Consider the following 23,653-nt stretch of genomic DNA (forward strand, 5'->3'; position numbering starts at 1 on the left):
TTATTACGAACATTTATGGTGATGGATTAGGTGTTAGCATGGGTTGCTTATTATAATACTGATACCGAATATGGATGAAATATTAAAGCTTGTACTTATTCGTGGTGTATTATATGAGAAGGAAATTGCTGTAATGTGAGCTCTAAATCGACGTTTAATGTTCAGATTCATACTGTATTCGGATTTATGAAGGGTTAATAAATAATAACTATACTAAGTAGGTATCTGAGACAGAGAGTGTAATAGTGAGAGTTGGAATAACTGGTATAAAGAAGGAGAGTGATATTAACAGTGTATGAGAGAAATTCCTATAATTTTGTGTTAGACTAATTCTAAGAAATATTCGTTAAGAGGGAATATTTCTTAGATGCCTGCTTAGCTCAAGATGGAGAGACTTAGTCAATCAAACTACACTATTCACTTAGAACAATCCTTGGTTACCTTTTTAATTAAACAAAATGATAACACAAGGAGCAATTATGTACAATTAGTTTAATCAGAAATATATACATAGTTGAGCAAAGTGTACCAAATAATTTACAAGAGTCTAAACGTAAATTATTCTGTATTGCCATGAGATTCGATCGCGACAGCATAACCGGCCAAGATTATGCGGCGAGATTACAACACATGCGAGCTAGGCTCGGAAGATTGGTTTAGGGGGTGAATTAAAATACATATAGAAGCGAAGTAAAACAGCTTCTTAGGTAAAATAGATCAATTGATAGATGATTAACACATCGTCATCTATCAATTGATACAATTATGCAAGATATATTATTAACGTAATTAGATAAATTAAGGGTGCACGTAACCCTGAATAAAAGGATACATGATTACCTAAGGTGGTCTGAGTACAATTCTGTTTTGTCTGTTCACATTGCCTGCCTCTCCCTGGTGACCCCAATTATAGTCGCTTCGGCAGGTCTGGGTCGGAGTTCCATTTTTGTGGAGACAAAAGGCGCAGATTTCCGGATAAATCTGGCCAGTGACTAAAAAAGTACCACGATCTTACGCGGGAAATTAACGAAGATCGCGTTATTTAAAATAGTACTATGTCCGTACGAGGAAATTAATGACGCGACACGTTATAAGTACAAAAATTACCATCTAAGGATGGGTACAACGAATGTGTGGTTTCCAGAGAGCCGAGGCAGGGCTCCCAGGTCACCTATTTAGCTGGTTAGAGCTTAAGAGAAACTACTGCGGACTAAGCACTCGAAAGACTGATTTTTTTAAGGAATACAAAGCTGGAGCTGAACCTCAGCTTCGACAGAATTGTCGCACGATAGCCTTGAGCGCGCCCCTACAGTAAGATTCGCGTAATCTTGCCTAAGGTCGGCAAGATCATAAAACTACGTTGAGGAGAAATTATGTTAAGACCATGCATAGGCGGTCAGGGCAGTCCTGCTCATCACAAGAGAGTTGGTATTTCTTTGCGTTATGTATATACAGTAAGAATCGCTTATTATTAGAATGGTTAATGTTATAAATCGCTTTATGTTATTAAAATCGTCCGGTCCCGATCTTTTATATCTCATTACATTGAAATTCCATCAGTTATTGTAATTAGAGCATCGGATAATGTTATAATTTTCAAGTGATTTTTAAGCGTTTTTCGCATTTTTATGTAATTTTAAAATGTTTTCAACACTTCTTCACCCAGTTTTTGCCTAGTTTTTTTTTTAAATTTCAGATTTTTTTCTGATTGACATCATTTTTTGATACTTTTTTCATAACTTTTTGAAGTTTCAACCTATTTTCAACACTTTTTCTTACAATTTTTGCCAAATTTTAGTTCAATGACAACATATTTAGTGAAAAATTGGCCATATAAAAATTTTTGAAAAAAAATCACTTTTTTGTTCAATCGGTTTGTGTTATAAGTCGCTTAATGTTATTAAAATGGGCTGGGACAAACTTTATAACATTAAGCGATTTTTACTGTACTTAATTGGACGATGAACCCTGTTTGATCATATGAATTGATTTAATATTTTTGAATCTGAATATATGATTCGTTATTTTTATTATTGATTATTGACGATTCTTAATAGTTATTGCAGTTTTAAACTAATTCCTATCAATTTGTGGTCATTTGATTTTCGATCGGTTAATCTGAAGTTGATGTATTTTTTTGTGTGTTTTAGGTGAGTACCGTCATTTTTGCTTCGAAGCAGTTTGTAATAATTAAAGAATTACCTATAGGTATGTGAGTATTCATTATTTTTTCAAATTGACAACTTTATGTTTATCTACTTATTTGGTACTTAACCTTTGAATTTTTGACGATAATTTTCCTTAAAATACAGCATTGGTCAATTGATCATACCGCCGTTGGGTTTTTTTCATAGATTCAAAAATGAGCCAAAAAAGTTGTCAGATGTATTTTTTGCATTTTTGATGACGTTTTTTGAATAATTCGAGGTCCCTGAGCATGAAAATGACAATTATTTTGCGATTCGACTCGTAATTTTCAAAATAGTCGCAATTTTTCACTATACTTAGATGAGGAGAAGATGCAGATAGTCCCCTCCCCCTCACCACCATGGATCACGGTTATCGTTTTTGCATTCATGTTCATGAGAAGAGAGAACGAGGTTGGCAGTAGAGGTTTTTTGGGAGGGAGGGGGGAGGGGGCCAAATTGAAAGAACCTGTAAAATATTTTGGAAAAAAATTCTTGATTTTATCCAATTTTGAAGGAGATTTGCTTTTGAAATGACTGTTTTTTGTTAGATGATTTTTAGACGAATTTTGTATTTTTTGAGCTCGAGTTTTTTTTTCAAACCCTATTTCTGCTTGATTTTGAAATTATATTTCCAATTATCAAATGTAATTGGGTTACGGTAGGTAGGTACTAGATATTTTGAAATGCATTTGGGAAAAAATGTTCAGATCAGATTTGATCAAAGTAGGTCAATTTTAATGAAAATCTTGATACAGTTTGATAAAAGTTGATCAATATTGATTAAAATCTTGGTATAGTTGTATGAAAGTTTATCAAACTAGATCAAATTATATCAAGGTAGATAGACTGGTCTCACCCTTGTTTGATCAATTTAGATCAAGTTTGATATTGCGACTTACCTAATTTGATCAATTTAGATCAAGTTTGATATACCTATTTCTAGCGACCTTATTGAGTTAGATCAAATATTATGAAATTTTATCAACCTATATCAAGTTGTATCAAGAAAGATACACTGACCCTAGGCATTGTTTGATCAATTTAGATCTAGTTTGATCAAGTTATATCAAATATGATATAAGTGATTTGACCAACCCTATCATGCTTGATCAAATGTTATGAAATTTGACCAACCTAGATTAGGTCATATCAAGGAATATACATTTCTCCCAGCGTTTTTTGATCAATTTAGATCAAAAGAGATATCCTTATGTCAATCATGTTACCTAATTTGATCAAATTATATCAAATGTTTCAACCAACCTTATCAAGTTAGATCAAACAACATTCAGATTATTGCATGCACCTGATATAACTTGATCTAATTTGATAAAAAAAATTCAAATTATGCCAAATTTTTTATCAATATTGATCGAATCTAATCAAATTACATAAAGACTTTAATCAATGTTAATCATCTTTGATCAAAACATTTTTTTCTCTTAATTTTCACGAATAAAAAAAATAGAAAAAACGAAAAAAAAGTTGTATTGAGTATGTGGATGGGTTATGCATTCAATTAATGTGTCAGACCCAATAATTACGCATTGATACAGTTTTCAAAAATATTTTCATTTTATTTTGTTCCCAAAAAAATACTATCACGTTCAGTATTTATAAAAATGTATAATTCACATTTAAAAAAATCTTCTGAAGTTGATGAATTAGGATAATTTTTGAAAATCGTTGAAATCTGCCCTTGTATGAAAAGCAGTAGGTGAATTTTTCTAAGTCCAGACCTATCAAAGGAGAATATATACTCCTGATGTCCCTCAATTCACAAGGAACGGGGTAGCCTAATGGTTAAGGACATAATCTGGAATGTGAGAGGTAGTAGGATCGATCCCACCTCAGGGCACGAATTTTTGAAAAATTTTTCCCTACTTTTTAAAAAAAATTTACAACCGACATCTCATATTATGCGAGGCTTACATTTTTGCAGTAATTTAAGCAATTTTACTGATAAATATGGCTATTTTTAAAAAATGTGCATTATATTTGATCTAACTTGATCAAAGTTGATACAGGTGATCTAATTAGATCAAAAAATGTCTCGATCAAAATAGATCTTATTATATCAATTTTGATAAAAATTAGTCAACATTGATCTATTTTGATAGAGACATTTTTTTGATCAAATTAGATCACCTGTTTTTGATCAAATTTTATCTGAACATTTTTTCCCGGGAAGTCAGATTCAGGAGGAAAGATTGGTATTACTTGTTTCTGTTATTTTTTTAATCATAAAAATGTAATAGATTTGCATTTGAAATAAATTTGACAGAAAATAAGTACAATAAAATAATTTGAATGGTTGAATTTTTGTTGCAATTTTTTTCCTCTCCTTCTCCTTCGAAGTTGTAAGTTCTTATGAGAAATCATCCCTCAAGTTTTTAGACCTTCATCTAAAAATCAAGTGCTGTCAAAGAGCCCAAGTAAGTAGAGCGGGAAAATAACGTGAAAAATTGGCACATAAATTTTTTCTTCGAGAATGTGTTCAGATGGATCCTCTGAACCACCAAAGAAAAGCCGACTCTCCTACCCCTGGAGGAAAATTTTTTAGGGGGCTGAAACCGGTTCCGATTCACGTTTTTTGCAAACGTACCATTCGATATATCACTCGACTTTTCACGATTTTTCAAAATTTTGACCCCCATTTTGGGGCACAGAGGGGCTTTGAGGGGTTGTATGCAAAAAATAAGTTCACATTCGTATTCAGCGACCTCGAAAACATACTATTCGATGTATCGCACGTCCAGATTTGTTTTTCAAATATATGATTCAGTAGTGTGTTACTTGAAAAATCAAGCAACCCTCACGAACCCCCGAGGAGGGTTGAAGACAAACCAATGGTACTTTGATTAGTAGTTGGGTGAGTAGACTTTGTAAAAAAAATTTGAGCGAAAACGAATGATTTTAAGTGGTAATTTTGATTGAGAATTTCCAAAAACAATTAGGGTAATGAGAGGAGGGGTTCTGAAAGTGCATGAGGCTCATTTTAGAGGCATTTTATTAACAAAAGAGATCAAACTGTTACTTGATTCCATTCATTTGTTTTCTATTTTATTGAATCGTATACACAGGGGGATTGACATTGTTTGGGAGACTGAGTACAGTCCTTCCTTCGAAAAAAAAATATATATATTTCCGACCCCCAAGATGAAAATTTTTTGAAAAAGGTTTACTTACTGACACTTCTGCGTAATTTTTTTGATTTTTTCGACTTCAGAAGGCAGTTTTCAAGGGTACCAAAAATAGGATTTTTCTCAAAAATGGACATACGAGTATATATCAATTTTCGGTTGCTCTTTTAGTAGGTGCCACTTTATATATAGACTCTGAGGAAAATATAAGAATATGAAATTATTTTTTGCATAAAATTCAACTACCTACGTATGTACTTTAAGGAAATGGGAGCATGAAAATGCGAACATTTTTCAAAAAATTTCACGTCAAAGCGAAAAGGAAACTTATGCTATTTCATTTTAACTGGAATTTCGTGGTTCATGTATCTAGGTACCTACTACCTACTCATTTTTTGTAAGTTTCAATGTATGTAGTTCAAAACATCAAAATTACATTTCACCATACCGGATTTTTCAAATTTTAGAATTATTTACAGTGTTAGGCTTTTTCACCTCACCTTCTTAATGATTTTGGGTTGATTGTAGATGATCTGAAGAGTAATGAGGGGGGAGATAAAAATCAACAGCAGAAATTTGGGGGTTTTAAGCTCAATTTTTCCTCATTAGTTTTTTTTTTTTTTTTTTTTTTTGAAGAACGAAAAGTTTTAGAAACGAACTTTTGGCATCATTTTTGGAGACCTCCAGTTCTTTTTCTTATAACACGTCACTGGAATAAATCAATGATCATAAGCTAATGAAAAATAAATTTCTCTCTTTTTAAAATTTTAAACAATTTTTTCAAATTGTAATTTTTGATAAAATTTTGTCCCTCTTTGGTTCTTTTTCCTATTGCTAAAATGACTTTCTGAAAAAGTTTGAATGCGATGCTTGAATAGCTTCGATTATTTCGAATATGCAGAACTTGATTCAATTTTGAAAAATTGGACTTTTACCATTCGGTAAAATTGTTCCGTTATTTTGATGAGCAGAAAAATTTATCGACCTAATAAATAACCGAATGATCATTCAAAAATTCTAGGAAATATCTCGAAAGCAAACCTGAAATTTTCAATGAATGAAATTATGAAAAGTTTTACTCGTATGCTTGTGTAAGTAAGTAAATACATCTTTTTTTTTTTCAAATGTAAAAGATATTTGGGTTTTTCAGAAATTGATGTTTCGAGAATTAGGTACGTATGTTTATTCAAATTACAGCGATTTTTTCGTAGTGTTTCTTCGTTTACCATCCTTCTACTTGTTTTCCTTTTTTTTTTTTTTTTTTTTTTTACAAATTTTTAATATGTAGGTAGTAGCTTATACCTACACTTGTTATTTTTTATAGAAATATCTCCAACTCAATTTTTTGATTCTCTCACGCTGTCGTGATTTTCTTTTTTACCCTTTTGTAAAACACAACATTTGCATTGAAATTGCATCGTGTTTTACATACCCTACATGTAATTCGTTTATCATATGCTGATGCTACGTATACTAAGATACATTTTACCTGTGGAAAAATAAAACAGAGTAAAGTACGAAGGGAAATGTTCAACATGGTGACGTAGGTCGGTACTTTGACAGAGAACAAAACATAAAATCAGCCCGAGGAAAGAAAAAACGGCACCAAAGCAAAAGATGGTACATGGTAAAAGAAAAATACGCCATTTTTAATGTAAAATTTTTACAATACCATTACATTTGAGTGTCACTTTCTTTTTCTTTCTTCTCTTTTTTTTTTAATTTCGCTCAGCAAATGTTACATTTTCATTTACTTGGTTCATTTCATACGTAACGACTACACACGAGGACTATAATAAATATACGTACGTTACGTACGTATATGTATCGTATTCTCGTTGCTTTGCAGACCTATAATAATGTGAGGCGAGGTGAGGTGAGGGGAGGGGAGGGGAGCTTGTAAGCATTTTAAAAAATACATTCGTCGTCGTCGTAAACCGAATTACTGTTTAGGTGTTGTTTTTCTGTTTTTTTTGCACCGTGTATAGGCCTCGAAAAAACATAAGGTGTTATATTTGTTATTTCGATGTAAGAACTACACGACGACGACGATGAAGCTTTTGGAACGACTCGATACGCGTCTCTGGTAAAAATTTACAGCCTGTGAACTCTAGAGCGTTTTTTTTTTATTGCTTCGAAATTAAATTACTTTTCTTTGTCGCTTTACGTACGTTTGCGTAAAGTTGGTGGGCGCTCCGCTGCTGGAGAGATGACTAAAAATGGGTAGTAAAGGCGCAGGCGAACCAATATATACACTTACGCGAGCGGGTCTTATAATATTTCTTTTTAAATCGAATCAAATTGTTTAACAAGTGGAGAATATACCTCAATGATTAATAAATTGTTGGTCGGACGCTTTTCTACGTGGTACGACAAGATGATTGGAGGACATGGGATGGGGTGGAATGGAGGCGAACTCGAGTCGAGTTGCCGAATTGCTGGGAAATTAATTTAACGATTTTATTATGTAACATGGACGGCGACGAATTAATTTATTGCCAGTAGTTATTTGTTGGCTCGGTTGCATTGTACGCGTCTACTCGTATTCGATCCCCGACGTAAATATTTGCCGGAATTTCGATATTATTCGATTGTTCGCTTGATTGTATAGTAGGTTCTGCTTTTTTTTCTCTTCGTGCTTTTTCCAGAAATCTACGAGAATTTCCCGAGACTAAGATTGTGTACATGTAAGAAGCCAATACGGCGCGGAGAATCAGGGAAATAGAAATGGAAAGGGGGGAAATTAGATGATTGAATTGTGAGGTTATTTTTACGAAGAGCACGTAGCATTTTTTTCAAATAGGTTTTGATTTATTGTAGGTATATTCGATTGGTGCGATGAACAAAAGGGATAGAATTTTACTGGAAATTGAGTTAAAATCAAGCATCGAGTATGTGGCTATGTTTGATAATTAACGAAATTTTAGTAAGTCAATTTGAACAAATAATTTCTATAATTTTGAAAATATTCAGTTATAATTTTAAGATGTTCTTATGTCGACTCTAACCAGTGTGAAAGAGTGTTTGAAAAGTCGTTTGAAAATGCGTCAGGAAATTAGCCATTACAAACCACACCACTATTTATTAATTATTAAACATAAGCAATTGTCAGGTAGGGTAAAATGAAACGTCATCAAAAGAATATGCAAATTATCTAAATTGATATCTTAAATCAATCAATCAATCAATCAATCGAGGTTGTCAGGTCCGAAGTTCTGGCTTGGCTGGAACTTGGATGGATGATAAGCGATCTGTAATAAAAATAATCGCTTTCGAGTACACTCACATACTACTCATGGATCATGTAAGGCTCGTAAATAACTCATAGATAACTCATAAATATCTCAATCAATTCTAAAAGACCTCCATCTCAGGCCATGCAGTCTCAGCCACAGCCAACTGTGGGGATGCTGCGGACCTGAGTAACAAATCCACCTGTGGTTCACCCACCAGTGTTAGTATAACGGAATGATCTTCATTGGCCAACTAGCAGCGCCTTACAGTGACGCCCTAGGCACCAACACAGATTTACCTGAGAGGCCACATTGTTGTGTGTATGGCTCGTCACACATACTGCATAGTGGTGCCTCTTTAAGTCCCTCCACAGGGTCCTGACTCAATGACAAGACATACAATGCGTGTATCAAAAGGCGACCACTATACTAATCACAATCACTGTCTCCATTAAAATCATATCTAGTTACATTAAGGCACTATAGCTTCACTCAGGTGAAATCAGTTGGCCATCTTTGGTGCAAAATGAATGATTTCAGCCAATCACAGCACAGCATTGCTGTCTGTGAAGTGACATCACTGTGACGTTTCATGAAATTCAATTGTTATTTTGCACCAAAGATGGCCGAGTGATTTCACCTGAGTGAAGCTATAGTGCCTTAGTTACATTGCATGTGCAATGCACCATGATATCATTCAAACAACTAAAGCAAAACATATTCTAACAAGTATTCATGTATCAGTGCACTCAGTAAGATAACTTACATATTTGCGTAAAACTTGGTAGGTATCATATTTGTAATTGTCAATACAGCGTCAATGGAGCAGGTATTTCTTAGGCAACCAAGGAAACAGCAGCAACAAGTACAGGCACTTTACTTCACTTCAACACAGTCTTATAATGACAACACAGTCTTATAATGACTGAGATCTCTGTGCTCAGCCAAACTCTTTGTTGGTTTGTACTCAAATAAGTTGGAGAACTCTTGCCTCCTTCACCCATGGTTGCTAAGATAACCCCTTGTAATAAACGCAACTCAATGCAGCTGCCAATAATGCTTATTTGTGCATCATAAAAATCTATATGCGTATCTGTGTATTGTAAAAATATATAGAAAACACACAGCCACTAATTAATCTGTGACACCAACACCCCAGGAGGTATCGGAAACGCCAAACGCACCAAGATGACAAAAATAGCGTGAGAAACTTACAAAATACTTGTAATAAAAACGACTTCTTACATCAGTTTTAATGATGTAAGCAATTGTTGAAAAGTTTTACGTAATTTCACTGAAATTCCATCATTCACCTGTTGTGTGGTAAATTTTCAACGCATTTTTACGCCAATTTTACAAGTTTATGGTAATTTATGCGAATTTTTTTTTGCAATTTCGTTCCACATTTGATTAATTTTTCGTACCTAAATCATCAATTTTTATTTTAGATTCAAGCATTCTTGCGATATCTGTTCGCTAACTTGAATTTCTATATTCGCCATAGCTTCAGGAATAAAAAGAAAAAAAATCTTCAAAAGGCTGTTTTGAGTCTATGTAGAGTCCAGACACCATCCACCTCATTCTAAAGCGGTTAAAGGAATTCAGATACAAAGTACCTAAAACACAATGTAGGTATAATACGTAAGTAGAGTATATTAACATCAACGCAATCGTAGGAAAGTAAGATTATAAAACTCAGCATTCATACGTTCACGAGCGCAAAAAAGGAATGCAAAAGCAACAAAATAGGACAAGACAGGATGACAGTTGACGCCGGAAACAGGCAAACTTTCACCTTATAGTCTTTTACGTAGGTAGGCAGGTAGGCAGATCTTAGTGTGTATTCTAGCGCTGATGTACCTTATACCTATACCTATCTTCATACAATGTGAAAGTCCTACTGTCATGTCGTCAACTGCAACATGAGACTTGAGCGTAAGTAAAAGCTAAACAACATTGACTTTTAAAAGAGGGGTATAATCGTCGCGTGATCCCCTTCCAAGGGATATTTTTCGATTCCCTCGCAAAGTATTATTTTCTCCATTCCTTTGCTATACACAGTCATTTAAATATCTTTGCGCAACCAATTTCGCACCGAGTCGAGCGTCGAGCGCAGTCCGCTAGAAAAAGATTTTTTTTAAATAAGAATTCTCTATCTTTGGTTCGAGTAGGTAGGTGCGCGGAGAAGAAAATTCTATTAATTTGTAAAATGCTAATAATGCCTCATCTCAAAAGACAAAGCTTTCGTTGGCGTTAGTGTTCTCTCTCGTGCTGTAAACTTTCCATGCATAACCGCAACACAACTCGCCGTTAAATGAACTTTTGTCTTTGTAGGGGTTCATAAGCTACGTCGCGCTTCTCGCTTGTGTTCGTGTTCTTTTTCCACATGATCATCCGAATAAGCGTAAAATTACGTTAATACAACACCGAGCCGAGTCGCAAGTTTTTTCAGATGAGAAAGTATATAACGGAGAAGGGGAGCTTTAATTTGTGGATTAGTTTTGGAAAGTCAACGTAGGTAACGAGGAAACCTTTACTTTTGAACTGGCAACGTCCGATTTGAACGAAACTAAGCTATGTAGATCGAAAGAATATGATCAAAGATACGTACCCATAACCAAAATTTCAGGCTATAAAGCTTATTTTTTATTAATTTTTTTAAAATTTAAAAATGTTAAAAAGCTGCTGTGAGGGCGAGTATTTAGATTTTTTCACAAAGCATAATTTTTTTTTTTGAACAAAACCAACCAATGTGAATAATTTCTTTAATTCAACTCCCACGCATCAACAACTCGTGGCGTACAAATACTGGGAAGAGGCCTCAAAGGAGGCTGAACCCAGGGGGATAATCCCAACAGCCCAGAGACAGTTGCTCACTTGAGGAATCTTAGAACATCCATACTCCCTGTTATTCAGTGACCACGTCTACATACCTGCTATGCAATACTTACTTGGTGTTTCGTGGAATCCAAGAGTGAATCTATGCCCCAGTCAGTGCTGCTAGTGTGTGTGGGGGGGGGGGTGACCTTCTTCCCTACAAACAATATCTTGACATGCACGAACCAACACCTCGTGATGTCGAGACCAGACTCATCTCCTCTGCTGCAGAAGTAATGAGGAGAAGAAGCTAGGGAAATATGGCTTTAACAGCAGTCGAGTCCAACAGCCTACTCACACTGGAGGAAGCCAATGAAGACATATTTCTACAAGGCTCCTCGTTTGCACTGGCACACTATGTCAGCCAAGACCTCAGAATCTCTGCTGGGACAGCCAGGGACTTTCATCCGCCACTTGGGAGATAGAGAGATGCTACAGAATGGGGCATAATTAACGCAACCCTGTCATCAAAACTTCACCTTTATTCGACATAAATGGCACAAATACAAAAGAAAATTGAAGTAAATATTGGAAATAACTTCTATTAGTCATAAAACACGCGCATGAGCGCAATTAATCATGTTTCGGAAGACTTTTGTTGATTTTAGTGACATTTTGATTTTTTTACTCATTTTTGGCCCAAAGATTTGAAAAACTTGGTCAAAGGTGATTTATCCAGCACAGTAACATTCTCTAATGTTGCTCTGAAATGTTCCTACACCATTTTGAATCCCGCAAATTGAAAAATACTCTGCTCTATGCAACGTTTATGTTCAAAACTGAAACTTACGTTCGCTCCATAATCAAAATAACACTGATCAACTCCAACTGCTTAGAACATATAGTATTAACATAGAAGGCTCATTGTGATAATATGTGTCGAGGAACATAAAATGTGGGAGAAAAGTCTGACCAAGAGTTTCACTACCCCGCTTCAGCTATTGATATCCCCAGGGGTTGTCCGTGTTGCATCGACTTTAATTGTTTTTATGAAAACTACTCGAAATTTTGATCGAGGACATAGGTGTTTGAGGTAAGAAAAATAATCTACGTTAAATTCTCTACAAGATGAAGGAGGTTTGAACGTTATCCGTGCTATAGAAAAAAAGTTACGAAAGCTCAAAGTTGTAAAACTCTTTTTAATAACAGTTTTTTTGGTGTTTTTGTGGTTAAATACAATTTACTCAAAAATTTGATCGAGGACGTAGGTTTTTGAGGTAAGGAAAATGATCTATGTTAAATTCTTTACAAGGTGGAGTTTATTTGAAAATTATCCACGCTATAGAAAAAAATTTATGAAAGCTTAAAGTTGTAAAACTACTGGAAAACAGTTTTTTTGTATTTTTTTTTACAACTTTGAGCTTTTGCAACTTTTTTTCTATGGAGCGGATGATTTTCAAATTTCAAATAAACTCCATCTTGTAGAGAATTTAACGTAGATCATTTTCCATACCTCAAAAACCTACGTCCTCGATCAAAATTTTGAGTAAATTGCATTTAAACACAAAAAAACAATTCTTTTCCGAGGGTTTTACAACTTTGAGCTTTCATAACTTTTTTTCTATCGCTCGGACAACCTTTAAACTTACTTCATCTTGTAGAGAATTTAACGTAGATTATTTTTCTTACCTCAAACACGTATGTTCTCGATCAAAATTTCGAGTAAACTATTTAAACACAAAAAAGCTATGGTGATGATTGGACTTTTCCACCACATTTGCGAGGAGATGTTCCGCAACGAGCTCCTGTACAGTGGTATAGCGAATGAGCCTTCTATGTTAATACTATATGTTCTAAGTCCAACCGCTTGGATTTGGAAACCTGGAAACCAACTGTTGTAGGCAACTCAGAAAGGACCAGTGTTGCCTCTTTGGCCAAAAATAGATGTTCTGAGTTGAATAGGTTGCCGCACCAGCGCCTTACATTTAGGGTTGCGTTAATTCTGCCCTACCCTGTACTAACCCAATCACACAATGTAGGGGAAGTGGTAACTCTAAAGTGTAAAATCAGAGGAGGAGTGAGCCAGGGTCACTACATAATATGCTGCATCATCACAAAAATCCAACCATCCAAAATCTTGCCAGGGAATGTATGTACTACTAGAAAAATTAAAAAACTCGCTATCCCTCACCCTCAGATTGCATGTGGGCTGGACGGCTATATAGGACATTTGCGCACACAATTTGTTTGAAGGAGAAAATTGTAGGACATGTGCACACAGTTTTATAACAATAGGACAAAAAATGATTAATAGATTTTCCGTAAAACAGGACATTTGTGCACAATGTTCATTTTATGTCAGGGTTTTCCAAAATGTTGATGAAAATAACTACTTCACACAACTGAATTATTTCATGTATTTGATAAACGAATTTGGGTGTGTGATATATCGAATAGTACGTTTTTGAAGTCAGTGAATAAGAATATGAACTTATTTTCTGGTTCTAACGCCTCACAGCCACTCTGTGTCTCAAAAAGGGGACCAAAATTTTGAAAAATTGTAGAGTCGTGTGATACTATGGAATGGTATGTTTTTGAGTTTACTGAGAACAAATATGAATGAACTTATTGTTTGGGTCCAACCCTTCAATGTTCCTCTGTGCCCCAAAAAGGGAGCCAACATTTTTGAAAAGTCATGAAAAGTTGAGTGATATACCAAATCGTATGTTTTCAAGATCACTGAGTACAAATATGAACTTATTTTTTTATTTTAATGCTCGCTTAAATAAAATATTTCTTTGTTTGGGAACCACTGACAAAAATTCATTAAAGGTGCGCAAATGTCCCTTGTTTGACAGGTGTGCGCAAGTGTCCTATGCTTCTTCAAACAAAAGGAAAAGTGTGTGCAAATGTCCTTTTACCAGCTGGACCAGCTTGACTGTGGCCAGGTACGATCAATCATCATGAGAGAATTCAGGGAGATACCAATCAACATCAAGGTGTGTAATTGGGCCTTCCCCAACATCTGCTCTAAAACCAAAATAAAAAAAACAAAGAATTTGTAAATAACCTCTTTAGGTTAGGAACAAAAATGAATGGTATAAAAAAAAACAAACTTATAAATAGCTATAATAGTGTAACAAATTATCGTCGACCATATAATGGACAAATATTTCAACGTTGAAAATGAGGCAAAATGTGACGGCTAGATTTTGGATGCAGAATCCAGGAAACTTTCTGCTCATGCACGAAACATGTTGTTTATAGTATCCTGATGGGTCAGGGGCTGGTGGAGAGAGAGACGGTTCAACGTTGCAGTTGCTACACAGTCAACGTCACTCCTAACGTCGTAACACAACCAACTACTTTACCAACACTAGTAAACTGGCGCTTGTGCAGAACGTTTCCTGGATTCTGCATCCAAAATGTGGCCGTCATAGGAGTATACTCCAATTTGAAATATGTATTTGTCCATTATATATGGTCGACGCAAATTATCAAATATTTCCCCTAAATTCAACTTATTAAATTTAATTTAAATAGCTTACAATGAATGTATATTATAGTATAGCACTATCCTAAGCTAAAGGATGGAAGAAACCTATGGTAGGTATGTATATGTGTGCATCCTTAGCATTCAAAATTACTTCCCAACTTTATCCATTATGTAAGGTGATCCGAGTGTTCCCACTTTCACACATACAAAATCATATCCTGTTGGACAATCCTGCTCTAGGAGATCTGTTTCTAAAGTAGTTAAGGGTACAGTGGTGCCCGGAGACCTCCTACGGGTCGCTCCAAATCCATGGAAGGGGGAATCTGCGGAAGGGCCAAAAAAAACAAAAAAAACTGATTGCGGGTTTTTACCTAGAGGAGGGGGGGGGGAGTAAACATTGTAAAAAAAATGAGCTAAATTGAAAGACATGACTTTCAAAATCGCATTTTTTTGGTTGAGTTGACATGGAATGATCCTGCAGCTTTGAATAATTAGGTTATAGTGATCTGCCGACATTTTACAATTTCAAGGTCCACTTTCAACACGAGTGAGAAAAATATCTACTTGTAATAAGTATGTACTTACTTCTAGGGCATAAATTATTCAAAACAAATGTACTTTTTCTCACTTAAACCGAATCTTTCCCATTTAAGAAAAAAATTCGTGCTATTTCTCATTTTAGAAACATTTTTATTTCGTAAAGTTGCTGAATTTTGTCGTCCACTTTCCCATACCATGGCCCATTGTACTCCACACCGTTGTCCAGTTACAATGTAAGTAATAAAATACACTTCCGACGATTTATTCATTCATTACCATACGACCATTACTCCTTCCCTTTGGTAGAATGTACATTACATAGTTTGTGGTCAATGGCGAGTGAGGTGACGTTTCACCCAAAAATTATTTATTCAATTCGCTAGCCAACTCGCGCTTTTCGACGTCTGTTTTGTTTAAATAACGTTGAACTCGCGATGGCAGCTGTAAACATGTGCGTAGAAATTTTTTCCTCGTAACACATCGTACACAGGAACATGACGTCATTTTTATCCAAGCTCTTTACTCTGCTGTGTAAAACATGCACTTTCGCATGTTTCGTGAATACTGAATCTAATGTACATACGAAAGGTACACTTAATCGACATAATATGTATGATATAAATATTAATCGGAGTCATTTGCGTGTGATTCACGGGTTCCCTTATGCCAACTTGCGCTTCGCTGTTTTTCACAGATTACTCGTAACATCTTACCTACCTACTAAATAACCAGAAACGAATTTTCACTCCCTCGCTATAGCTTTGATTCGTGCAATATACAAATAACTTTCAGAAACTTTAAAGACGCAATATTCACTCTTCTCATAGAAAAAGTCAAAAGACGTTTCGTGTGTTTAATAATTCAACAAATTGATCCACCCTTCTCTTCTCATTTTTTGTTAATGCTAGGTAGTACGTATAAGCAATTAGATCTACAAGATTTGTAACACTCCTCATGCATCCCAACATTCTCTCCTTTTTTACTCAATTATTGAATTACTTACTTACAATTTTATCAAAGCTAGAGTTTGTACCCATCTGAATTATCACCCAGTATAATACAACTTGTTAAGATATTAGGACAAGCATCGAAGAACTTTTGGAACACACAGTAACCGAAACGTGTGTCGTTTACGAATGAATGGTTTCGGCATCAAACTTGCTCAACGATTAAAATGCTTTCGTATTACATTAAAATACCACATCTACGAGTATGTTCAAAAAACGAAAACTTTTAATCAGTTGTCAGTTTCATTAACGCAGTAGCACCTACATACATTTTTAAACACCAGTACAGCATTAATCATTTTTCAATTTCGACCGTGAAAAACTCTCTCCCCTCAAATTCAACCATACTTTATCCTTGGCGAAACTTTTTCAAAAAAAAATGTTTTACATCCGCGAAACAAAAACACGCCGAAAAAAAGAAAGAAAGAACGAAGGAAAGTAACAGCTTCTGTATCTCATTATCGTAAAAGTTTTTACAATTTATTAATTAGCGACGTTTCCAGAGTTGTGAAAAGAGTGCGAAAAAAAATTCCGTATAAAAACGACCCCCTAATGATAGTTTAGAGAGACAAGAGCTCATCTCTCTATTATACTGCGTGCGCGCGTTAAAACTCGTTAATTACGAATCGAAATTAAAGCTAGTTGTGTATAAAAAAAAAAGAAAGAAAAAAATAACGCACAATCGAAAATAGTATAAAAAGCTTTTGCGATGCTGACAATAGTAATACCCTACTAAAATTCCGAAAACCATCTGTTTTAATTCCGCACCCTCGCCTCCCTTCGTGCCCATTCCATCGCAGGTGACGTGTACCTCGCGTTATACACTTAAAAAACATCCGTTTTTTTAAAAGCACCTCCCCACGTGAAAGTCTGTATTTACAGGGTTAGTCGATGCTATAATCGGTCGACACTTTTCTCTCTCTCTCTCTCTCTCTCGTCGTTCCAGAAGGTATGGCTTTTTTACTATAAGCGTCCTATTTTCGACATCGTCGTCGTCGCCGATATTTTCTACCTGCTCGTTACGCAATAATGGAGTAAACGTGTTTTACCGCGAATTTTTTCGATGACGGGCGTAAATTCGCTATTATTTTCGTTCCTTCTTTTCCTCTTCCGTTTTTCATCCAAACTTCAATTAGGTTCTCGATGACGAGCGCTGATGATGAGTTGAAGTGTTTAAATTTCGCAGCAGTCTGTGTAATTACCAAAGACCATCAATTAAATTGACACATCTTGAAGAATTTTAAGTTTTGGATATTTTAGCCTATACTTGATGCTTTCTAATTACGAATACGAATTTCTTTACAAACTTGAAACGTGAAGATTACTCGTAAGGAATTTGATTGTATTTTTCGAGTATCTTGTAAAAACTTCATGAATATCCTACAATATTTATTTTGAGATAAAGTTCTAAGTATGAGAAGATGAATTAAAAATGCAGAAATAACCTTCAATCGAAGCAAAGCTGACCTTTTTTTGTTATTTTGGTCTGTTGAATGGAAAATGTACAAATTTATTTATTTTTTCACATCCAAAGAATTTAGAACTTTGGGTTACTGTTTATAGTGACAATATACTGAGTCAAATAAGCTATACTTTCCTATTTTGTTTCCTTCTATAGGTATCTGTTTGTACTTATACTTTCAACTTTCAAGATCTTGAAGTTTTTATTTTCGACGAGTTTTAAATGACATCTCCGTTTCTCTACTTTATTTAGCAGCAACTACCTAACCTTCAAAGAAATACATCTGATAAACTAACATTAAGTACGTCGAAATACTGCACTCGACAATTTCATGTGTTCGAGAAGATGAAATAAATAATTCAGAGTGCGATGTTGATGTGTTTGGGAAGACGGTTTTTATTGAAATTGAATTCACATGAGGTACCTATGTAACATCGAAGTGCACAACTTACCGAGCGAGTAAATGATTCAACAGATGCTCCAGAGTCTGGACATTTAGCCATTCCTGACTTTCAGAATTATTCACCAAGTGCTCGCCTGTCTCTATAATTATGTACGAGTAGTACCTTACAACCCAGCACTTCTTTTTAGTTGGCAGTCTGCTTAGACTACATGGAGTCTTTCGAAGGCTTTCGCCTTAATCTAGTTAATCTATGCAATACTTTATCAAGTCCACATAGGTACGAGTAGGCGTGTTTGTCTAATAGGCACCTTGTTCGTAGTAAGGGGCAAGATAACTAGCTTTAATTGAAAATTTTAGTTTTGAAGCACGGTTCCAAAGAAGCAAATTAATTGACATATATTTCGTATAAAATTGAAAGTTTCAGCCAGATGAATCAGTTTGCAGGATGTGGAGAGAGGAGGTAATTGTTGACTAATTTAGGCTCAATTTTTTCAAAAATTGTATGATGAAATCCATTTTACCAATATTTTTTATAGCAGGTAACGTCTCTTTGGTAGAATAACTCATTAAAGTAAGTACTTTCATCTAAAATTCAATTTTATACAAAATGTGTAAATTAATTTGCACATCGAAATTTTTCTGTGAAAGAAAAATCAACTATAGGTTCATAAATATATACGAGAATGATTGATTCTAAAAAGTGATTTAAATCCAGAGGCATGACGAAGCGATGTTTCGTTGGGAGGGGGAGGGGGAGGGGGAGGGGGAGAGACTGAAATTCATTCAACTTTTCTCGTCAGATTTTTTCCAAACTTTTACTCTAGACCTCTCTCTCCCCCCTCCCCTCCAGATTTTTCTAACCAACTGGCCAGATGTGAATCGAAACACTTTTTTTTGAAAAAGGGAATTTCGAAACAAAAATGTCGAATAAAACACTAATTAAATTCTTTCCAAATCCGGAAAAATTGATCAAAAATTGAAAAACATCGTTGAAAGTTTATTGAAATAATCATCAAAAATCGCCCAAAGCTAGTGAAATTCCATCAAAATTGTCAAAAAATGTTTGATAAAACGAGTTTAGAAAGCTTAAAAAGTTGAGAAAGTATTAAAATCATCATAAATTCCCAAAAATTGATGAAATTTCAAGAAAACTAAGAAATAACCAGCAAAAATGGCATAAAACCTTCAAAGCATAATATTTGAATATGACATCAATCATCGAAACACGTTTGAAAAGCACCAAAATCATGAAAAAACACAAAAAAAACTAGTAAAATTGTTGTAAAGTTTGCACGCAACTTTCTAAAAGCACCATAATTTTGTATAAAAAATCTCAAAAACATGTTAAAAATAACGTAAAAACGCTTGTGAAAAAAAAAAAACATTAAAATAATTCAAAATCTAATGAAATTCGGGATTGCTGGAAAATTCATCGCGCAAAAATTCATAGCAGGAAAATTCTTGGAACAGAAATAATGCCGAAATCTACTTAATTAAAACATGATGAGGTTTAAACAGCGCCTTTATTATGAAGTATGACACAAAACGTAATCAAAATCAGATTACGACTCGAGTAATCCACCTTCGATTTGAACAGTTTGGAGAGAGCGTGGTCTAAAACCCTCAAAACTAAAATTTCAGCTGCCTAAATTGTTTTTCGATTTTTCGCGAACTTTTTAAAATTTCCCAAAAAAATTTCAAAAAGCTTATTGAGTGAAAATGAGCAGGTTTTTTGGTTCAAACACATCAACATTTTATTGAATAATAGCGCTTTTATCCATAATATATAATTATGTTACCTGGCTATATTTTTTTTTAAATCCAAATTTCATCGTTTCGAGCCATTCTGGAGCCTCTAACACGATTTTCAATTGCTCCAGGATTTTGAATTTGCTTCAGAAGGCGTAGATAAATTTCCTGGAGGCTCCAAAATTGCTCAAAACAATGAAATTTGAACCTTATTGGGAGGGGGGGTGGTGTGGTTGGAAACTAGATACAGCGATTCGTACGAATGTCAAAAATTTCCTCGCGCGAACAAGAATCTATTGATTTTTTAAATTTAAGTGCTCAAGTTATTTGTATAAAAACTATGAATTTTTCCTGCTATTAATTTCGCGCTACGAATTTTCCTATAACCAAAATCTGGCCGAGTTCAACAATAATTCTCTAAGCTGTGGCTAAATGTGTTTAAAATGACAATAAAATAATAAAAATACCTACGTTAAATAAGTGAACTAAAATCATCAAGACTTGCCAATAAATTGATACCTACCTACACTACATTAAAAAAAATTTATGAAATTTGGCCATATTGAAAAAAAATTGTATAAACTTGGTTAAAATTAAAAATGTGTTAAAAAGTACAAAAACACGTAAAGAGAACAAAAATCATTGAAATTGTGACTAATTATTGATGAATTTCGAGCAAAATTTGCCGAAAACATTACGAAAACATGTTGAAAATAACGTGAAAATATTGATAAAAATCGTTAAAATCAATAAAAATTATCAAAAATTGATGTAATTTGTTGAAATTTGACAAAAACTGCATAAAACATTCTTTAATTTTGATTCTTGAAAATCCCTCAAAAAATGATAAAATTTCAGTAAGGGGTTGAAAATTTAAAAAAAAAAATGCGCAGCACAAGGAAAAAACTTATCTAAATGGCATACATAAAATTTTAAATGGCTTAATAAAGTTGATGGAATATTTCAGAATTTGAGAAAAATGCTGTGAAAATGGCATACGTAGAATATGATTACTACATTATGTAGGTACATCTAAACATTACCGATAAAATTGATCAATAATAATGTTATAAAATTATAAAAATTTGGCAAAAATAGCATGAAGTATGATAACTGATAAAAAATGTACTTAAAATTGCTTGAAAATGTCTGAGAGTTGTCAAAAATTGCAATAAAAACTGACGACAATTGCTTGGAACATTTTTAAAGTCGATAAAGTGTTCGAAAATTAGAGCAGAATGTTTTTTTATATTTTTTTCATTTTTTATTTTTATTTTTTTTGGTTCCCCGGACACACAACGTGCCGGGGTTTTTTTCAAATAAACATATTTATTTACATCTTAAATCTAAGACTAAATCTAAACAGAATGTAGTATCTTAATTTATCCCCAATCCTAGATCTATGATGGGGGGGGGGAGATGGGTTGTCCACCACTACCCATACCCCCTAAGTGGTTGCCAAGGGCTCAATCACCCTACCAGGCTTTGTTATTCACGCATGCCCATCGGGTAGACTGAGTCCCCCAACCCGTCTTGGGGAAAGGATTTTAGGGAGCAGACTTTGGTGCCTGGGGGGGGGTGTCAACAAGTATTGGTCTCCCCTTTGTATTACACAACCCCCGTTGATAGGGTCAGAACATCCAAAATCCAATCCCTAGAAAACCTAGCTGCCTGTGCCAACCTTAGAAATGATAAATTTCTTCCAGAGTGGTATAGTGGCTGCAAGAATGATATGTCAACAACATCACCCAAAGGAAAAGAATACATATAACCAAAGCTGAAAGAACGCTAATGCTCAACACATCCAGTGGGAGCCAGAGTGAAGGTGATGCAGACCAGTCAGAAACCAACCAACAGCAAAAAACTATCAGTCACCACAAGAGCACTCCATCCATGCTGTAGTGTTATTTTAATACCCAATCCAACCTCAGAAAGACAACAGTGTGCCAATAACTTACTTAACATTAGTAACATAACGATATCAGAAGATGGAGTTCAATCAACGTATGAAGATACAGCCAGGGTCTCTGTAGTCATCCAGAAATGAACCAGCCCAGAAGCTGAAGGTGCCATGGCAGTAAGCGTGTTGAAGTGTGCCCAAAAGCACATGGCTTCGCGTGTGGTAGCCAGAGAAAATCAAAGGCCAAAGGGTGCTCCCCTCAGGGGGGTGGGTTCCTGGTGGAAACTACGCAGTACACACCACTGGGACCATATGAAAATGGATTAACACTTGAAGATGTCAACCAACCCGTCTTATTTGTTAGAACAACTTTTAGACACACACGAAAACCAAGGTTGGACAATCCTATTAGTCCACGATTGATCCTTGGTAAACACTTTGCTGATATTGAAAACCAAAATGCGGCATGCAACATAGTCGATAAGGTGATGGATCAGTTGATCACTGATGGTGAACTGGGCCATCCTTACTCTTTGATATTTTCATATCACATATACCAACCCTAAATGCAGTACCTTGTACTGAGAAGGATAAAAGAGAGAAAAAATGTACAAAAGTTTGACTTTTGAAAGTTTTGAGAAACTCATTTTAAACACATTTTTTTTTCTCTTAAAATATACCTAGTTTAATAACGCCTTCAGTTTCAGTGGTAGCCAATTTTGGAGGAGAACTCTGTTCGATTATCTAGTGCATGCTTCATTTTTGACTACCTAAGTACCTTTTTTGATTGGTTTATTCGTCACAAAAGAATTCAAAAAATGAATCAAATCACTCCATTTTTGATCCGAATCGACGAATCGTTACTTGAATCGAATGATTCGAATCATCCTTACCTAATCCTCATAAATGAAAACCTTCGGTGACCATTTTCTTAATCACTTACATCAAAATCCTTCAATATCGAGTTCCAATGAGATGATCATCAACGTGAACAAAATTTTCCATTTCAAAGTGCCTTACAGTGTAGTACGAGTATTACCTATGAAGTAGTAAACGAAGAAGGCAAAATGTCATTCTTATGTTCTCTTAATAGACTCAAGACTGATAGTGAGACACATTGTACTCGTATATAAGGTGTTGCGAAGAACGCAAAATGATTTATTGCACCAGTATCTATAACATTTGTACAAATACATATAAAGCGATGGATTGTGCTCACATTTCGAAAACGTGAAAATAGTCTTTGGTAAAATGGTTCATTAGTTAAAAGTAGGTAACAAACATTTTACGTTTTCATCGTATTTTGAGGGCCTTGCTAGTTGCTTTTCGTACACTTACTTACTTACTCATCGAGCAGGTGTGTCGGGGCTTTGACTAATTATAGAGCCTTTGTATGATATTTGCATTTACGTCGAGACCAACGACGACGTGAACGAATAAATTACACAGAAAAGTATTTCGTAGGTACTGGTATGTATAAGACGAAGAATCACCACCCTTTCCTCCCCTCCCTAGTTCCCCGTATCGTCGTTGAAATAACTTATTATAGGTTTTTCCATGGCAAAATGATTATTCGAGATAAGAATATTGCTGTAAGGCTCGATGTATGTACATGCTGGTTTTATGTTTCCGACGACGATATATTTTTCACGTTTAGGCTCGACGTGTGGTACCTATAACAGTCGACTTGGAATTCGTCGCGTGATTCGTAATT

At 34.8% G+C, this 23,653-nt stretch overlaps 1 protein-coding gene across 1 annotated transcript in view; it reads left to right on the forward strand.

The window, feature by feature from the left end:
* The window catches only part of LOC135840436 (potassium voltage-gated channel subfamily KQT member 1-like), a 115,017-nt gene that overhangs the window by 62,085 nt on the left and 29,279 nt on the right, over nt 1-23,653 (forward strand). The window lies entirely within an intron of this gene.

Source organism: Planococcus citri, chromosome 3, assembly GCF_950023065.1.
Source record: "Planococcus citri chromosome 3, ihPlaCitr1.1, whole genome shotgun sequence".
In the NCBI taxonomy this organism is placed as follows: Eukaryota; Metazoa; Arthropoda; class Insecta; order Hemiptera; family Pseudococcidae; genus Planococcus; species Planococcus citri.